Raw genomic sequence first — 17371 nt, 5'->3', positions numbered from 1 at the left:
AGGAGAGGAGAGGAGAGGAGAGGAGAGGAGAAGAGAAGAGAAGAGAAGCAGGAGGAGGGGCAGGAAAAGGAGGAGCCAAAGCCTCCTTTGTAAATCGTTGTAAGCTCGTTGTAACTGCAGCACCCCCGCCCTGGGAGCATCGGTCCTCCCCTCCGCATCCCGCAGGTGACGGGGGAGGGGGAGCTCGCCGCAAATATCATGGGGGGTTCCTGGTAGAGTTTTTCTGGGAGGGGGATCTTTGGATCTTCCGGAATCCAGAGCTGAGCCGGAAATGGCCCTTGCGAGGGTAGTGGAGGGTCCCCAGGAGGTGGGTTTTTTTGGGGTGGTCCCGGTGGCGGCTGGCCGCAGAGCCCCGGCGGGGGGCGGGGGGATGCCGGGTTCCCGGAGCCGCCGTGGGGGTTGGTCTGTCTGGTCAGGGCCGCCTCCATTGTTAGCCCGCCCTCGTGGCGGTCGCCCGGTACTGCCGGGGGGATGGGACACCGGTTTTGGGGGCCCTTCGAAAGAGCCGAGGTGTGGCTGGGGAAGCCCCGGAGAGAGGCGATACCGGAGCTGGGGGATCCCCAGCCGCCTGGGGGGGGGGGGGGGTGGAGCACGGAGAGGGAGAAGCCCGGAGAGGGGGTACCCTCGGGAGCCAGAAACGGAGGACCCAGAGGCGGGACCGCCGGCAACCAGGGGAAGGGGATAGGATGGAGAGGGCTCCCCCAAGGAACGCCAAAGTGGGAAACGCAGGGTGGGGGGGAACTCTGGAATGCCCAGCATCTTGAAGCAGATAGTGAGAGGAGAAAACACCCACAGGACTTCCAAAATCTTTGGTGTCCCTAAACAGGGGGATCACGGAGAAGGGGGGGGGGGTACACAACCCACTGGACCTCCAGCAGCCCAGAGAAGAGCGACCACCAGAGCCTCAAAGTGGGGAGACCTCTGGGATTCTCGGGACCCCTGGCATCCTGGAGTGAGGAACCCCAATATATGGAGGAACCCCAGCAGCCTGGAGAAGGGGGACCACTGAAATACCGAAGTGGAGAGACCAGAGAGGGGGACCTCCAGGGAGATTTTTCTCTTGCAGAATCTTGATCTTTTTAAGTTCTTGGGGGATTAATCTTGGTATTTTTATTGGTTTTTGGGCTAAATCTTGGCCATTTTAAGTTTTGCGGGCTCAATTTTCTATTTTAGAAGGGTTTTTGGCTGAATCTTGGGGTTTTGGGGGCTGTGTCTTAGTGTTTTGAGAGCTTTTATAGAGACAAGATGCCCAGTGACTTCTAGAGATGGACTTGGGCAGGAGGAATCTCCAATCCAGCACACTCACATCTTGTTTTTTTCCACCAAAACCAGGATTTATCATTCACAAACTTTGGTCAGATGGAAGAGGAGACTGCAAGGAAGAGGAAGATGATCTGGGACACCCAGGCAGGTAAGGAGGAAATCATTGCCCCTTTCCCTCCCTCTTCTGCCTCATCTCCCAGCCCAGCATCACCCCTGGCTGCAGGACAACCCCGCTACCAATGCTGTCCTGCTGGGTATGAATTTGAGGGGGATGTCCTTCCCCTTCCCTCTGGCACAGAAGCAAATTTCCTTCCACTCCTTCTTTCTTCCTCCTTCCTTCTCCCTTCTCCTTGTTTCTCCCTCTCTTTTCTTCTGCTTTTTCCTTCCTCTCCTTGTTTCTTCTTCCTTCTTTTCCTCATTCTTTCCTGTCTTTCCTTCCTCCTTTTTCTTCATGCTCCTTCCTCTTACTTCCTTTTTCTCATTCTTCCTCTCCTTTCTCATTCTTCCCCTTCTTTGTTCCTTCTTCTTCTTCCTCCTCTTTTTTCATTCCTCCCCTTCTTCCTTCTTCTGCCTTCCTCACTTCTTTCCCCTCCCTGTTCCTGCTCCTTCTTCCTTCCTATCCCTCCTCAATCCCTCTTTTCCTTGTTCCTTTGACTCACTCATTCCTTCTTCTGTCTCCTTCTTCCTTCCTCTCCTTCTTCCCTCCTCCCCCAGGGAATGACCTGCACACAGAGACCAGAGAAGACAAATCCCCATGTCAGAACCTTGTGGAAGAGGCTGTTTTAAGCAGCTCCACAGCACAGGAAGCCAACAAGGAGGAAAAGCCCCAGAGATCCCCCATGAGGCGCAGCTTCAAACCCAGCCCAGGGAGCTCTGAGGAGGAAAGACCCACCCTGTGCCAGGAAGACAGCCAGAGCTTCAGCCAGAGCTCAGAGCTAGTGATCCATGAGCAGCTTCATGACAGGGAGAAGCCCCACAAGTGCTTGGAATGTGGAAAAAGCTTCAGCTGGAGCTCCCACCTGATCCGCCACCAGAAGATCCACACTGGGGAACGGCCCTACACATGTGGGGAATGTGGTAAGAGTTTCAGACAGAGCTCTGACCTGGTGGTCCACCAGCGCCTTCACACAGGGGAACGCCCCTACAGGTGCTTGGAATGTAAAAAGAGTTTCAGCAAGAGGTCCAGCCTCACATACCACCAGCGCTTCCACACTGGAGAACGGCCACACGTTTGCTTGGAATGTGGGAAGGGCTTTATCCAGAGCTCCCATCTCATCAGCCACCGCCGGCTGCACACTGGGGAACGGCCATACAACTGCTTGGAATGTGGGAAGAGCTTCAACCGCAGCTTCAGCCTTGTCATCCACCAGCGTGTCCACACTGGGGAACGGCCCTACGAGTGTCACGAATGTGGGAAGAGGTTTCAGACCAGCTCCGATCTCCTCATGCATCAGCGGATGCACACAGAGGAGAGGCCCTTCCGCTGCACTGATTGTAGGAAGGGCTTCATCCGTAGCTCTGACCTAGTCAAGCACTGGCGCGTCCACACTGGGGAGAGGCCCTACAGGTGCTTGAAGTGTGGGAAGAGCTTCACCCAGAGTTCTGCCTTGACCTCGCACCAGCGGACCCACTGGTAAGAGAAGCCCTGCAAGTGCTCCAACTGTGGGAAGAGCATTGGAGGATCCATGTTGGGCAGAGGCCTGGTGACCCATGTTCCTGGCGATCCACATTGGAAGACGTCTGGCTTGTGGTCTCCACACCCTCCTGGTATCCTCATAGGCACCTGGATGAACACAGGGGTAGAAACATTCATTGGGACACAGACTGATGTTGGAAATTCATTGGGAAGAGTGGATTTGTTGACTTTAGACCCCAAAAATTCTTATCTGCTCCATCCAATAATTTCTTACTCTGGTGTCAAGCAACACTGAATGATCTTTATGGTCTTTTCCAACCTAAATAATTCCACTATTCTAATTCTCTCTGGCCTATGGGTGTCTTGCACAGCCAAATGGTGATGGACTGGGGCAAAGACCAAAATTTTGAATGCAATGAAGTAGAGACCCCCTCTAAAAAAGGTTTTTCTACCAACCCAAGCCAACTCTATGGACACTCACATGATGCTGACATGTAAATCTTTTTATTTTGGCCTTGATTTTCTTTCAATTTCTGTTTATCCCTTAAAAACACCTAAGGTTGGGGTAAAAAAATTAATAAAACCTCTAAACTGCCACCATTATACTGAGGTTTTGGGGTTCTGGGGGATATTTGGAGAAATGTGGGAGAGTTTTCTCCATAGTTTTGTAGTCCAAATCCAAGAGGGATCAATCTGTTACATCAAAATGACTCAATCCCACTGAAAATGGCTCAGTCCCACTCCTTAAAGGCATGATTCCACCTCAAAATGGCTCCCCAGATATGTGATCGCACAGCACCCTCAAAACCCCCAGGAGGAGTGGGATGGGGATTGAGAAAGGTGGGATGTGAATTGGGAGGGTTTGGATGGGGTTTGGGGTGGAGTGGGATGTGGATTGGGAAGGGTGGGATTGGGAGTGGTGGGATGCAGGTTAGGGGCTGGAATGAATTTTGGGATGGGTGGGAAGGCATCTGGAATAAGAAAGCAAAAGACAGGGGATGTTAAGGATGGGGGTACCATGTCTCCAAGGGTATCCCCCAAATCTGTGGAGGTTTTGGGGTATCTGCCATTGCTGAAGAGATTTTGGGATATTCCCCATTCCTGAGGGGATTTTTGGACAACCCCATCCTGAGCAAGTTTTTGGGGTACCCAGAATCCTCAGTGGGGGGTGGTGGCAGAGGTGGGAGACATGTGGCTCTGGCAGTTGGAAGGGGGGCTCCATAGGGAACTGTACAGGGAACCCATTTCGGGGAGGACCCTGCTGCTTTGTGCTAATTTTGGGGCATTACGAACGGCTTTTGGGAATATACTGCTGATTTTCAGGGGCTGAGGTGACTCTCTGCTATTCTCAGGGGCTGCGGTGATGCTCCCTCATTATGGGAGGATGAGGTGACCCCATTTTGGAGAGGATCTTGCTGCTTTCTGCCAATTTTCAGGGTTATAAATGGCTTGTGGAGGCCCCCTGCCTTCATTTTGGGGGGTTGGGGTGACCCCATGGTTCCTCCGACGGCTGAGGGGTTTTAACCGCCTTGTGGGGGCCACCCGATTGCGGGATATCCCCCCTGGAGCACGGCGTGTCCCCCACCTGCAGCCCCCCTCGGCCCCAGCGCCCTCCGCCAGGGTAATTTGGAGAGGGGGGAGGTGGGGGACGCCCAGGCCGGGCCCCCCCCCGCGCTGTTCCCGCGGGGCCCGGCCCTGCCCGGGCACGGCCGATGCCGTCCGCCCGCGCTGGTCCGGACTGGTGCTCCCGGGGCCGCTTTGGGGACCTCCCCAGTGCACAGCACGGCACCTCCCGGCACTGGCGATGGGACAGCTGGGGCCGTACTGGTAGCGCTGGGAGCACCCCCAGCTGCCGGCGTGGAGCTCTCGGGTGAGCGGGAGGTGGAATGGGGAGGGGGAAGGTGGGGGGGGGGGGGGGGACGGGAAAAGGGTGGGGTAGGACCTCCCCACACCCAGAGCGGGGAATGGTGGCCTGGGGATCTGAGGGCGATGGGAAAGAGGTGGAAAGTTTGGTCTGGGACCCATAAACGGAGTGGGAGGGATATGGAATCCACAAAACTCACTGAAAGGGGCACATCAAACCCCCAGATTTAGTGGGAGGTAGGTGGCAGCCCCAAACCAAGTTCTGGGGAAACCTGGAGGTTAGCGGTATGATAGCAAGGGTGTGTGAGAGGGTGGAGAAGAGGATCTTTTGACTTCCGAACCGAGTGTGAAGGGGCTGAGTTCCCAGTACTGAACGGGGGTGGGGGGTGGTTAGGAACACCCTGAAACTAAGCTGTAGGGGGAGCTGAGGATTGAAGGGACTATGGGAAATTACTGGGAGAATGAGGAAAATTGGAGGTGGGACAGTGGGCGGGGACTTCCCGTGGGAGTCTTGTGCCCGGATGCTCTGCCGGAATGGGGTCAAACAACTGGAACAATGCCCTGTTTGCAAACATGCCAGAGGTAAATGAAGAAGGGGGTTTCCACTGTTTTTGGCGTTGAATGACAATGACATAAGATACAGGAGATCTGTTAAAATACCGGAATAAAGGAACAACCAAATGATAATTTATCCAAAGCTGCTGAGCTGGCACAGTGGCCTGGGCACGTCTGCCGGATGCTCTGCCGGAATGGGGTCAAACAACTGGAACAATGCCCTGTTTGCAAACATGCCAGAGGTAAATGAAGAAGGGGGTTTCCACTGTTTTTGGCGTTGAATGACAATGACATAAGATACAGGAGATCTGTTAAAATACCGGAATAAAGGAACAACCAAATGATAATTTATCCAAAGCTGCTGAGCTGGCACAGTGGCCTGGGCACGTCTGCCTGACAGTTCAGGCCTTCAGACTGTAACAGCCCCATCCCAAATTTTAGCTGCAGAGTTTCCTGACATATCCAGTTCGTAGGGAGAGAGGGATGTGGAGATTCTTCCCTGGAATAAGGATACCCCTCAAGGAGCGGAGCTCCCAGTGCTGTGCGAGGTGGGGATATGAACCCCCCACCACTGCACAGCCCGGCTGCTTTTGGAGTGCCAGCACCTGTTTCGAGCTGGGGATTGTGTGTGGGGGTGGGGCTGGGTAACAAGAAAATGTCACTGAAAACAGGAACTAAACTCTTTAACTCTGTAATGTCACTATTAGAAAGCAGCTTTATTTCAGTGCCAAGTGTGTGCAGGGTATGTCTCCCCCTATCACACACACTCAGCTATCTCTCATATTTGTTTGTATTTATATAGCTAATACATATTAATACATTTCCCAAACTCATACATATATGCTAAACATTCCCCTCAAATTCTTTTACATATTTAAATCACTTATTGGAACTCATTTACATTAGAGTAAGGGTCATTTAAGGGTCTCTGGTGGTCACTTGGGGAACATCTAATTCCTCAAATCATCCCTGTTCATCACAGGCATCAAAAAAACAACGGCTTATTGAGTGCATCCCGGCTCTGCATATGGATCGTCAAGTCTCTGCACAATGTGGGTCACTGTGGATCATCCAGTGTGTGCCCTCCAATGGTTGAAGAAGTTGGAGCACTAAACAAAGCTCTTCTCCCCACCCCGCTGGGGCACTCACAGGTCTTCCTTTATTGGTGGGTGCAGTGTGAGGTCAAGGCAGAGCTGCAGAAGCTCCTCCCACACTCCCAACACTTACAGGGTTTCACCCAGCTGTGGATGTCTTGATGGGTGATGAGATTGGAGCTACAGTTGAAGCTCTTCCTACAGCTGGTACAGCGGAAGGGTCTCTACTCTGTGTGCATCCCCTGATGCCTGATGAGGCTATTCTGAAACCTCTTCCCACACTCGGGACACTCGTAAGGCTGTTGCCCAGTGTGGATCTTCTGATGGCAGATCAGGTAGTAGGTGATGCTAAGGCTCTTCCCACATTCCTGACACTTGTAGGGCCATTCCCCAGTGACATCAGTGAGACTCTTCCCATATTCTTCACACTGGTAGGGCAGTTCTCCTGTGTTGGGAAGGCAGCTGAGCACTGACTTGGTGGTTGACCAGCAGCTTCACAATGGGGAGAAACCCTACAAGTGCTTCTTGGAATGTGGGAAGAGCTTCAGCAACAGCTCCAACCTGAATTGCCACCAGAAGATCCACATGGGGAACAGCCCTAAAAGTGTTTGGAATGTGAGAAGAGCTTTATCCAGAGCTTTAACCTGATGTGCCACCAGAAGATCCACACTGGGGAACAGCCCTACATGTGCTTGGAATGCAGGAAGAGTTTCAGGTGAAGCACCTGCCTGGTCTGCCACCAGAGTATCCACACTGGGGAATAGCCCTACATGTGCAGGGAATTTGGAAAGAAGTTTAGTGACTGTTCCAACCTGATCTGCCACCAGAACATCCACACCAGGAGGAGGCTCTCAGAGTGTCCCAAGTGTGGAAGGAGCATCTCCTGCAGCTCTGCCTTGACCCAACACCAACAGTCCCACAGGTAAGGGAAGTCCTGCGAGTGCCCTGCCTGCAGGAAGAGCTTTGTTCACTGTTCCAACTTCACCCATTAGAGGACCCACATTGTGTTATCTATGGTGACCATGTTGGGACTTGAATCAACCTGGTGATTCAAGTTGGTCACAGATGTGATAATCCAGCACTGGTAGTGACCAAGATTTTGGAGACAATTTTGTGGGAACCCCTCCTGTCCTGGTTTAGGGCAAATTTGGGAGAAAACCTCCAGGAGGAGCCCCCCCAGACAGCAAACCCCCACGGCCCCTTCTCCCCCACCTGGTTTGGGAAAAATTTCCTTGGAGACAAGTGGAAAAAACCCTGTTTATTTAACAGACAGAAACACTCCCTGGCACAAAACAACAACACCAGATGACAAAAACTCTTTCACCGCTCTGAAGAGATGACAAATTCAGAAAGTCTCTCCTGGGAGTGGTCACCCAGTTCTCGGTCTCCGGCACTGGGGATGGCTGCTGCAGGTCACAAAATGCAGGCTCTCGGTGTTTCTCAGTGTTTCCCAGGTCCCAGTCCGGAGCAGGTTCGAATGGTATTCAGGAAACGGAAAGAAAAACAGTCCAGAAAGAAATTGGACTGCCTAGCTAAACTAACTAATGAGCAAAAGCAAAAGCAAGAAGCAGGAGCGAGACCAAAGTGAAAGCAAGCCAGCAAGCAAGCAAGCCCTATCCTCTCTCCTAGACACAGACTGTGGGGGGAGGTAAGCCGGCTGATAACAAGACAAAACAAACCTTCACTTTTTGGAGCCAGTCCTGAAGGCACAGAACATAATATCAGGCATAAACAGAACACACAACTGGGGATACAAGCACCATAGTGTCACCCTAGGACACCTCCAAAAAAGGCTCTTTCACCCACCCAACTCAATCCAACCCAACCCAACTCCATGGATACTCAAACAATGCTGACACATAAATTCTTTAATTTTGGCCTTTATTTTCTTGTGATCCATCCTTTAAAAACACCCAAAATTGGGTAAAAATAAAGAACCTCATCCAAGATGTTTAAAACCTCACCATTTTACAGGGACGGGGGAGGACTTTGTAGTCTGGGGGATATTCAGGAGGATTTGGGGTTTTTGAGGAAATTTGGAGTAGTTTCCTCCATTATTTTGCATCCCAAAAGGTGAGGGGTTCTATCCATCACTTCAAAACCACTCAAGGAAGGTGGCCACTGAAAGTGTCTCCATCCCAGCCCAAAATGTCTCGATCCCACCTCAAAATGACTGAATATTACCCCAAAAGTATTCAATCCCACAGCGCTCCAAACCCTGGAGGGGAAGGAAGGAAGGGAGGGAGGGGTGGGATGTGAATCGAGAGAGGTGGGATATGGACTGGGGCAGATGGGATAGGAATTGGGAGGGGTGGGATGGGGATTGGGAGGGGTGAGGTGGGGTCTGAAATGAGACAGCTGAAGGTTGGGGATGATGAATGAGGACCCCATTCCTGAAGGGGTTGTGGGGTATGCCCCAGTTCTGCAGGGGTTTGACTGATGACTCACCAGTTGCCAGGCAGACCTGCAGTGCCCAACATTCCCCATGTGGACCCCACCTGCACCGCCCCTCACCTTCAGTGCCCCCCAGGAGGGGAATTTGGGGAGGGGGAAGATGGAGGCCATCCAGCTGGGCCTGCCATGCTGTCCTGGCAGTGGCAGCTGTGGTGGGGGCCGAGTGTGGGCAGGAGCAGCTAAGAGCCCAGCGCTGCCCCAGTCCGACCTGCCCCAGCTCCATCCCTGCCCCTCTGGTGGGATGCTGTGGGTTTGGGAGGCACAGGAGACCAAGGGTGGGTGCTGGTCCTGGGGAGAAGAGGAGAAGGGATGGAGGAGGAGGAAAAGGAGGGATAGAGGAGGAAGAGATTACTTGGTTAAAGCACACCAAGAAAAAGGAAACAAAAATCCAAAATCAATAAATCTAAAATGAAATAAGCCCTAAACTATTTATGTAGCTCAGGAATTTCTGAAGGAGAGAGGAGTGAGGGAAAAAAAAAAAACAGAAAAGGGTAAGGATGAAAAGGAATATGGAAGACCCCACTGTTGAGTCACAAGGGTCAGAGTAGACCCCTGTACAGAACTGAGCCTGGATTTGAACAGTTTATGCTTAAAGGCCCAATAGCACTTAACAGCACTTAACTGAAACTTAATCAGTAACTTCACATAGAATTTATTACACCACAACAGGAACATACCCACAGGCCCAACTGACTTACACATCTTACGTACTTCCCACTCCAGGAGAGCAGCATTCCTAGGACATTTGCTATGGCATATTCAGTGTCACACACACACGGACAGGAGGAGTCTGTATGAGGTCCCTGTGGAAAATTCCCCTGGAATCCAGTGGAATTCTCCCTTCAGATGCCTTTGCATCTTCCCACCAGGTGCAGGGCAGAGCCTCGAGGAGTGGGGGGGGGGGGGGCGCTCAGCCCAGGACCATTTGGGGATGCCCCGAGTGCAGCAAAACAGGAGAGTTCCTGGCTGCTGTCAGAGGTGCTGCAGCCCAGGAGAGTTCCAAGGGTCTCACTCAGGGCTGCTGTTTATAGGGTCCAAGGGATGGGCTTTAGTCACAGACATTTTCCATCCTAGCCCCAGCTCAGGTTGGTGACTTTCTAGGATGTTTTCCATCCTAGCCCCAGCTCAGGTTGGTAACTTTATGGGAAAGGTTGAGAACTAAAATATGATCCCATTTGGGATGTTATTCAGGGGAAAAAAAAAAAAAAAAGTTTCCAAGGCTGTTGGAGCTCGTTGGACAGCACCAGTTCCTGGAACAATGTTGGTGATAAACTCAAGAAGAGTTGAGCCCAAGGGCTGTTTGTCAAGGCCGAGGCCTAAACAAGTATTTCTCAGATCATGGTGTAGCCTGACAGGAGCAGGGGGCTGGGAAGAGATTTTCCCGAGAGCATCCACTGATGTTTCATGAGATCCGAGATGCTCTGAACCCTCTTCCCACATTCCTCACACTTGTAAGGCTATTCCTCGTGCCGGTGCTGGTGAGTGATGAATGCAGACAGAATAAGAGAATTTCCACAGCCTGGAGCTGGGTGAGAGGTAGACGAGAATCACCATAGGATGATGCAGAACGGCTTCCCAACGGAGTGTGCGAGCTGTTCCTGTCCAACTCCACTGCAGAATGCCATTCTGGAAGTGGCAACTTGGCCTTTCCCGTCTGCTGGAACACCCCTATGTGGGCAGGGACACAGGTCATGGCATGCCTCCCGCCACCGCTACTTCCAGCACCCCACGGCTAGTTGGAAGCTCAGGGGGCCGTGCCGGACCCCCCTTTCCCACTCCCCTCTGCTCCACGGCCACCGCAGCACCGGCTGCTGGGTGGGGGGAACCCCTCATGAGCCCCCCAGTGACGATCCGCCTCCCCCAGAGCTGCAGGGAACCTCTCCAGGGATTACGTAAGGGAGACACGAAGGGACCCCCTTTGGAAAGCACCTTCCCGCTGTGCCACCTCCCTTCATCTTCCCTCTCCCATTCCTTACCCATCGTCCCCCCAAATCCCAGCTCCCCCCATCTCGGTTCGGGGCTGACCCACCTTCTCTGCCACTCCGTCTGGGGGTCCGCCCCGTCTTCTCCCTTCTTCCCCGTTCACGCAGTGTCCCAGAGCCCCCGGCCCGCAGCCGGGGATGGGAGCGGGGGGAGCTGACGGCAGTGGAACGGGAGAGGAAGGGGAGGTGCAGGAGCCGGAAAAGGAGGAGAAGCCGGAAGACGACGAGGGAGGGCGGCCTTCATATTTGTTCTTGCCTTGCGTTTATCTCTCCCATGGCTTCCACTGTACCGGGGCCAGGAGGCCAGCTTCTGTAGCTGTCTGATCTTCCGCAAAGGAGAAGAAAAGCAGAAGAAAGCGGAAGAGGAAGAAGAGGAAATTCGCGCACCCTGTGTCCGCAGCCCTCCCGGCCCGTGGAGCATCTGCCCCGCCGCATCCCACAGGTGACTGGGGAGGGAGAGCTTGCCCCAGATATCTTGGGCGTCCCCGGGAGGTGTTTTTTTTTTCGGGGGGGATCCCGGCCGTGCCTGTCGGCAGAGCCCAAGATACGGCGTGGAGGATGGGAGATCCCGCACGCCACATGGAGATGGCCCGGCGGGGGTAAGGGGACATCAGTTCTGGCTGCCCCTGGCGTGGGAGAGCGGAGAGGAGTGATACCGGTTTGGAATACCCCCGGCGGACTGGAAAAGAGGAAGCACGGAGTTAACAGGGAGGGCAGATTGCCCTCGACCCTGAAACGGGATACTGGGAGGGGAGACATCCCCGGCATCCTGGAGTGAGGTGAGCCTGAAGAGTGGGAACCCTGGGACCCCCAGCAGCCGAAACAGTGACTGAGAGGAGAAGGGACCCCTAGGACCTCTAAAACTTCCAGCAACCCTAAGTGGGACCCAGGAGAGGGAAGACCTCCAGGACCCCAAAAGGGAGAGACCAGAGAGGGGGGAATCTTGGAGGGCTCCTTTGCTGAATCTTAATATTTTGGAGGGGTGTTTATTCTGCTTCGTGGTGTTTTGGAGGTTTTCATGGACACAAGATGCCTGGTGACTTCTAGAAATGGACTTGGGCAGGAGGAACCTCCAACTCAGCACATGCTGCTTTCCCCCAAAACCAGGATTTGTCATTCCTAAAGCTTGGCTGAATGGAGGAGGAGGCTGCAAGGAAAAGGAAGATGCTCTGGGACATGCAGGCAGGTGAGGAGGAAGTCACTGCCCCTTTCCCCCTCACTTCTGCTCCATCTCCCAGCCCAGCACAGGCTGCAGGACAACCCCACTGCCAATGCTGTCCTGCTGGGGATGGACTGGGGGGATCTCCTTCCCCTTCCCTCTGGCACGGAGGCAAATCCCATCCTCTCCTTGTCCTTCCTCCCCCAGGCAATGACCTGGAGACAGAGATCAAGGAGGAGAAATCCCCCTGGCGGAACATTGCGGAAGAGGCCGTTTTGAGTGCTTCCACGGCACAGGAATCCAATGGGGAAGAGAAGCCCCAAAGATCCCGCACGAGGAGGGGCTGCAAACCCAGCCCAGGGTGCTTCAAGGAGGAAAGAGACCCCCTGTGCCAGGAAGGTGGTCAGAGCTTCAGCTGGAACTCAGAGCTGGTGAAGAAGCCTCATAATGAGAAGTCCCACAAATGCTTGGAATGTGGGAAGAGCTTCAGCCGGAGCTTCCACCTCCTCCGCCACCAGATGATCCACACAGGGGAACGCCCCTATGAGTGCTTGGAATGCGGGAAGAGCTTTAGCCGGAGTTCCTGTCTGATCCGCCATCAGGTAATTCACACGGGGGAACGGCCCTACAAGTGCAAGGAATGTGGGAAAGGCTTCAGTGACCGCTCCAACCTCCTCACCCACCAGCGCCTGCACGCCAGGGAACGGCCCTTTGTGTGTGGGGAGTGTGGGAAGAGCTTCAGCATCAGCTCTGACCTGATCCAGCACCAGAAGATCCACAGTGGAGAACGGCCCTACGAGTGTCCTGAGTGTGCAAAGAGCTTTCGGACCAGCTCCCATCTCCTCCTGCATCAGCGCATTCACACAGAGGAGAGGCCCTTCCGCTGCCCTGACTGCAGGAAGGGCTTCAAACGCAATTCCCACCTCACCCTGCACCAGCGCATCCATACTGGGGAGAGGCCTTACAAGTGTGGGGAGTGTGGGAAGAGCTTCTCCTCCAGCTCTGGCTTGACCCAACACCAACAGTCCCACTTGTAAGGGAAGCCCTGGTGTGGAGGCCCAGGGGCCTACCATTGGAGCTGTAATACCTTGGCCCTGGAAGGGCAGAGGTGACCAGGATCAAAGATACCTCTTCGAATACAACAGTCTCACCCATAGGCATTTGCAGGCTCATGTTAATGCAACAGGTTTTATTGGTATCACCCAGTTCAGCTGCTGTTTTTTTCCTTATAGGTACTCCCCCTAGAATGTTCTCCCCTCTCTTGTTCCCTATTGGTCCCAGTTTACTGCAGTGCTCTGCCTCTGTTACCTCATTGGTTCCCCAATTGGCTGCCCCTACCTCTGCGTCACTTGTACTTAGTTCCCATTGGCCCTCGACCCTCGGCTCCACCTCTTTTCCCCCCATATGAAACCTTGTGTTCTCAGCCCCATTTTGTCTCTGTCCCTGGACCCTCTTCATCACAATAAACCACGTTTGGAGTTCCACACAAAGACCTGTCTCTGGCCTTATTCGTCAGCAGGTTAAGCAAGCCTGCTCTGGGAATGCAGGTCGCTCACAGAGGCTCATTGTGGACACGCTGCAACACCCTGCAAATGCCCCGACTTTGGGAAGAGCTTTGTCTGCTTCTCCAACTTCATCACCCATCAGAGGACCCACATTGGATGATTCACAGTGACCCTCACTGGGCCAAGACCCGGTGATCCATGTTCCAGGTGGCCCGTGTACTGGGTTTGTGTGGCCAGGTTTTGGAAGTAGGGGGCTACAGGGGTGGCTTTTCTGAGAAGCTGTCAAAAATTTCCCCGTGTCCAGCAAAGCCAGCACCAGTTCCTGGACGGACCCACAACTCGCCAACACCAAGCCCATTGGAGATCGCAGTGACACCTCAGGGATAATGGATTCAAGAAAGGAAAAGTTCCTGTGCAGAGTGGAAACATGTGAAAGGAACAGCTCTGCAGACACCCAGGGCAGTGCAGGAGGGGCAGGAGTGCTCCAAGTGCCAGAGCTGAGATTCTCCTGCAGGAGGAGCCCACACTGGAACAGGGTGATGCCCGAAAAGAAGGATGTGAGCCCTTGGGAAGCCCGTGCAGGAGTAGCCTCCATGCAGGACCCTGTGGATCCCTGGGCAGAGGAGCCCACGCTGGAGCAGCTTTGCTGGAAGGACCTGAGGCCCTGTGGGGACCCACCCTGGGGCAGGGGAAGGGCTCCCAACTTTTCTCCCTGGGCAGCAGCAACAGGAACAAGGTGCTATGAACTGACTGTGACCCCAATTCCCAGCTCCCTGTGCTGCTGGAGGGAGGAGGGAGCGCCTGGGAAAGGGGAAAGGCTGGGGGAAGGAGTTTTTAAGTTTTATTTTCCTTCTCATTATCCTGCTCTGATTTGGTTGGTAATAAATTGAGGTCCTTTCCCCAGGGTGAGTTTGTTTTGCCTGTGACAATGTTTGGGGAGCAATCCCTCCTGGTCCTTGTCTCAATTCCTGGGCCTTTCGTTTTATTTTCTCTCCCCTGTCTAGGTGCAGAGTGCAGTGACAGAGCGGTTTTGGTGGCACCTTGCATCCAGACAGGGTCAGCCCGCCAGAGGGGGTTAGAAGTGACCTGTGAGGGTTCCCCGTTTGCTGGACATCCCCCCTGGAGCAAGGTATCCCCCCTTGCTGCAGCCCAGTCCCTCGGGCAGTGCTCAGCCGAGCAAAGCACTTGCTGCTGGTGATTTGGCAGTGTCCAGGTAGACTCACAGCACTCAGCCTCCTCACCTGGACTCCAGCTGTGACCCCCACCCCCAGTGCGCCCCGCCAGGGGAATTTGGGAAGGGAATATGTGGAGGGCGCCAAGGGCGGGCCCCCCCTGCCCGGGCATGGCTGATGCCACCCGCCCACGCTCTGAACTGCTCCAGACTGGTGCTCGCAGCGCCACACGGCTGCTCTGGGGCCATCAGCACCTGCTGCCGACATGCTGGCCATGGGGCGTGTGGCGGCAGCTGGGGCTGGACTGGTGGCACTGGTGTTGCTGGGAGCGCCCCTGGATCTCGGTTGAGCAGGGAAGCAGGGGAGGGAACTGAGACGTGTGTCCTGGCTTGTAAGATAAGCATATATTCTATTTGCCATCTGTCGGAGGTGGGGCAGGTATCTTCTGTTGGGCAGTTTTCTTATCTCTTTCAAGAACAATGTCTCCCTCCGGGGAGATATCTTCTGTTAATGGGCCATTGAATGGCTCACTGCATGACTGATAAAGTTATATCATCCCATTGTGAGATGCTCCACCCAGAAGGAGGAGCCAAGCATCCCTACCGGCATAAAATCAGCATTTCTTGAGACAGCAGCTCAGCCTCTTCACTGGATTCCCAGAGGAAGACCAGGCCCATCTACTCTATCACCAGACCTTCACAGAAAATTACACCCTTCTATTGGACCATCACTTCAGCAGCATTTCATCTGCCACTCCAGGAGCAGGAGGAGCAGCCACCATTTAAATGGACTATCACTAACACCCTGACTCCTCAGGGTGTCAGGTTTCTGACTCTATCAGTAGTTTTGTTTGTACTAATTACAAGTTTTTTTAAATTTAGTTTTTTCCTAGTAAAGAACTGTTATTCCCATTCCCATACCTTTGCCTGAGAGCCTTTTTATTTTGAAATTGTGGTCATTTGGAGGGAGGGGATGGACTTGGGGGATGTCCTTCCCCTTCCTTCTTGCATGGAGCCAAATCCCCTCCCTCCCTCCCTCCTTCCCCAGGCACTGACAGAGACCAGGGAAGACAAATCCCTACATCACAACCTCATGGAAGAGACCGTTTTGAGTGACTCCACAGCACAGGAATACAATGGGAAGGAAAAGCTACAAAGGTATCCTGTGAGGAGGGTCTCCAAACACAGCCCACGGTGCTCCGAGGAGGAAAGACATACACTGTGTCAGGAAGACAGCCAAAGCTTCATCCAGAGCTCTGACCCTTGAGGTGGTCCTTGAGTGGTTTCACATTGAGGAGATGTGCTACAGGTGCTTGGAATGTGGGAAGAGCTTCAGATGGAGCTGCTACCTGATCCGGCACCAGAAGATTCACACAGGGGAACGGCCCTAGAAGTGCTTGGAATGTGGGAAGAGCTTTAGCCGGAGCTCCTGTCTGATCCACCATCAGGTAATTCACACGGGAGAACGGTCTTACAGGTATAGGGAATGTGTGAGGAGCTTCAGTGACCACTCTAACCTCATCAGCCACCAGCGCCTGCACTTCAGGGAATGGGTCTACAAGTGTGGGAAGTGCAGGAAGAACTTCAGCCAGAGCTCCCACCTGATTCACCACCAGAATATCCACACTGGGGAAGAGCCCTTGGAGTGTCCTGACTGTGGGAAAAGCTTCACTCAGAGCTCTACCTTGACCTTACACCAATGGATTCACTGCAAAGGGAACCCCTGTGAGTGCCCCAAGTGTGGTAAGGGCTTCAAACGCTGTTCCAACTCCATTACCCATTGGAGGACCAAAGTTGGATGATCCATAGTGAGCCCCATCGGGCAGAGACTTAGAGACCCGTGTTCCTGGTAACCCATGTTGGGCAGTGTATTGCATTTGTGTGATCAGGTTTTAGAAACAGGGGTGCTCCAGGGGTGGCTTCTGTGAGGAGCTTCCAGAAGCTTCCCCCCACATTCAGCTCCTGTTCTGATGCATGCCTGAAGGCGAGGGTAACCCAGGTTATGGTTCTTGGATCCCCTGGCACCGATTAAAGTGAAACAACAGTGACTGATCTATGTTTATAAATATATCTCTGTTGGGTTTATTTTGAACAATTTCTTTGCCATGTAAAGCAGGTTTGGAACCCTTTTGGTTACCATCTCTAGCAATATAGAAGCATTAAAATAACACTTAGGAAAACTTATAAGGGAAAAGAAAGTAAGAGTAGAAAGATACACAGGCACCAGTCCTGGATCCAGCAACAAAAATAGATTGTTGCAATGTCCTTGTCCTTGTTCTAAGTGATGGTCCCAGTTTGGATTCCTTGGGGGCTGGGAAAGCTCCAGAAACACCAAGTTCTGTGGGTCAATATGGATTCAGGTGTGAATGCCCAGATACCTCCCCTGGAAAGAGTTCTACACTATTTCATGTCACACTGTGGATCCCGGGGCACTTTGGGGGGCTCTGATGGTTTATGGCCCCTTCTAAGATGTGGCCCCGCCTCTCCCAGCAGAGCAGCTGAGCCAGGTATGGCCCATGTAAAGGGATGAAAACCTCCAGCCCTCTGTGTGAATGCCCTGGGCCTTCCGCAGGGGAGTTTCCAGAGCCGAGCCAGTTGTGTAAGGGAGAGCATTGCCCTGGTCTAAAGCCCTGTCCCACCTGGCAGCTTTTCTTCCTGATCAGCCTCTTCCCTTCCCTGGCTCCCTGCC

At 53.4% G+C, this 17371-nt stretch overlaps 1 long non-coding RNA gene and 1 pseudogene across 1 annotated transcript; one reads left to right on the top strand and one right to left on the bottom strand.

Annotated features, from left to right (window-relative positions):
* The first annotated feature begins 247 nt into the window (after nucleotides 1-247).
* On the top strand, nucleotides 248-16767 carry LOC128801702 (zinc finger protein 436-like; annotated as a pseudogene).
* LOC128801804 (uncharacterized) lies at nucleotides 7651-11204 on the bottom strand. Its single transcript, XR_008435250.1, has 2 exons — nucleotides 10895-11204; nucleotides 7651-10533 (listed from the first exon to the last, which is right to left on the bottom strand). It is a non-coding gene; the product is annotated as an uncharacterized LOC128801804 (long non-coding RNA).
* Nucleotides 16768-17371: the final 604 nt, after the last annotated feature.

The sequence above is a fragment of the Vidua chalybeata genome, chromosome 31, assembly GCF_026979565.1.
Source record: "Vidua chalybeata isolate OUT-0048 chromosome 31, bVidCha1 merged haplotype, whole genome shotgun sequence".
Classification (NCBI taxonomy): domain Eukaryota; kingdom Metazoa; phylum Chordata; class Aves; order Passeriformes; family Viduidae; genus Vidua; species Vidua chalybeata.
The sequence above is the reverse complement of the archived record's forward strand: the minus strand, read 5'-3'. Positions and strand labels throughout refer to the sequence as shown.